The following is a 2,500-nucleotide window of genomic DNA, read 5'->3' as shown; positions in this document are numbered from 1 at the left end:
ACCGTCTTGAGCGGAGCAAAATGTCAGCCATCTCAGCACCCTGGAACCCCCCGGGTGGCACAGGGCTGGATGGGGCTTTCGTATAGCAGGGACGGTGCTGCCTCTCGCTTCGCTCGCTGTCCGCCGCTCGCCGCTCCCTCGCGCAGCCAAAAATGGCCAGTTTTGTCCCGTTTTTGGGCCGTTTTGGCCAGTTTTTGGCCTGTTCTTGCGTCGCGCGGTGACCGTCGTGAGCGGAGCAAAATGTCAGCCATCTCAGCACCCTGGAACCCCCCGGGTGGCACAGGGCTGGATGGGGCTTTCGTATAGCAGGGACGGTGCTGCCTCTCGCTTCGCTCGCTGTCCGCCGCTCGCCGCTCGCTCGCGCAGCCAAAAATGGCCAGTTTTGGCCCGTTTTTGGGCCGTTTTGGCCAGTTTTTGGCCTGTTCTTGCGTCGCGCGGTGACCGTCGTGAGCGGAGCAAAATGTCAGCCATCTCAGCACCCTGGAACCCCCCGGGTGGCACAGGGCTGGATGGGGCTTTCGTATAGCAGGGACGGTGCTGCCTCTCGCTTCGCTCGCTGTTCGCCGCTCGCCGCTCGCTCGCGCAGCCAAAAATGGCCAGTTTTGGCCCGTTTTGGCCAGTTTTTGGCCTGTTTTTGCGTTGCGCGGTGACCATCTTGAGCGGAGCAAAATGTCAGCCATCTCAGCACCCTGGAACCCCCCGGGTGGCACAGGGCTGGATGGGGCTTTCGTATAGCAGGGACGGTGATGCCTCTCGCTTCGCTCGCTGTCCGCCGCTCGCTGCTCGCTCGCGCAGCCAAAAATGGCCAGTTTTGGCCCGTTTTTGGGCCGTTTTGGCCTGTTTTTGGGCTGTTCTTGCGTCGCGCGGTGACCGTCGTGAGCGGAGCAAAATGTCAGCCATCTCAGCACCCTGGAACCCCCCGGGTGGCACAGGGCTGGATGGGGCTTTCGTATAGCAGGGACGGTGCTGCCTCTCGCTTCGCTCGCTGTCCGCCGCTCGCCGCTCGCTCGCGCAGCCAAAAATGGCCAGTTTTGTCCCGTTTTTGGGCCGTTTTGGCCTGTTTTTGGGCTGTTCTTGCGTCGCGCGGTGACCGTCGTGAGCGGAGCAAAATGTCAGCCATCTCAGCACCCTGGAACCCCCCGGGTGGCACAGGGCTGGATGGGGCTTTCGTATAGCAGGGACGGTGCTGCCTCTCGCTTCGCTCGCTGTCCGCCGCTCGCCGCTCGCTCGCGCAGCCAAAAATGGCCAGTTTTGGCCCGTTTTTGGGCCGTTTTGGCCAGTTTTTGGCCTGTTCTTGCGTCGCGCGGTGACCGTCGTGAGCGGAGCAAAATGTCAGCCATCTCAGCACCCTGGAACCCCCCGGGTGGCACAGGGCTGGATGGGGCTTTCGTATAGCAGGGACGGTGCTGCCTCTCGCTTCGCTCGCTGTTCGCCGCTTGCCGCTCGCTCGCGCAGCCAAAAATGGCCAGTTTTGGCCCGTTTTGGCCAGTTTTTGGCCTGTTTTTGCGTTGCGCGGTGACCATCTTGAGCGGAGCAAAATGTCAGCCATCTCAGCACCCTGGAACCCCCCGGGTGGCACAGGGCTGGATGGGGCTTTCGTATAGCAGGGACGGTGATGCCTCTCGCTTCGCTCGCTGTCCGCCGCTCGCTGCTCGCTCGCGCAGCCAAAAATGGCCAGTTTTGGCCCGTTTTTGGGCCGTTTTGGCCTGTTTTTGGCCTGTTCTTGCGTCGCGCGGTGACCGTCGTGAGCGGAGCAAAATGTCAGCCATCTCAGCACCCTGGAACCCCCCGGGTGGCACAGGGCTGGATGGGGCTTTCGTATAGCAGGGACGGTGCTGCCTCTCGCTTAGCTCGCTGTCCGCCGCTCGCCGCTCGCTCGCGCAGCCAAAAATGGCCAGTTTTGTCCTTTTGGCCTGTTTTTGGGCTGTTCTTGCGTCGCGCGGTGACCGTCGTGAGCGGAGCAAAATGTCAGCCATCTCAGCACCCTGGAACCCCCCGGGTGGCACAGGGCTGGATGGGGCTTTCGTATAGCAGGGATGGTGCTGCCTCTCGCTTCGCTCGTTGTCCGCCGCTCGCCGCTCGCTCGCGCAGCCAAAAATGGCCAGTTTTGCACCGTTTTTGGGCCGTTTTGGCCAGTTTTTGGCCTGTTCTTGCGTCGCGCGGTGACCGTCGTGAGCGGAGCAAAATGTCAGCCATCTCAGCACCTGGAACCCCCCGGGTGGCACAGGGCTGGATGGGCTTTCGTATAGCAGGGACGGTGCTGCCTCTCGCTTCGCTCGCTGTCCGCCGCTCGCCGCTCGCTCGCGCAGCCAAAAATGGCCAGTTTTGGCCCGTTTTGGCCAGTTTTTGGCCTGTTTTTGCGTGCGCGGTGACCATCTTGAGCGGAGCAAAATGTCAGCCATCTCAGCACCCTGGAACCCCCCGGGTGGCACAGGGCTGGATGGGGCTTTCGTATAGCAGGGACGGTGATGCCTCTCGCTTCGCTCGCTGTCCGCCGCTC

The sequence above is a fragment of the Musa acuminata genome, unplaced genomic scaffold, assembly GCF_036884655.1.
Source record: "Musa acuminata AAA Group cultivar baxijiao unplaced genomic scaffold, Cavendish_Baxijiao_AAA HiC_scaffold_926, whole genome shotgun sequence".
Classification (NCBI taxonomy): Eukaryota; Viridiplantae; Streptophyta; class Magnoliopsida; order Zingiberales; family Musaceae; genus Musa; species Musa acuminata.
This window is presented reverse-complemented; position numbering follows the sequence as displayed.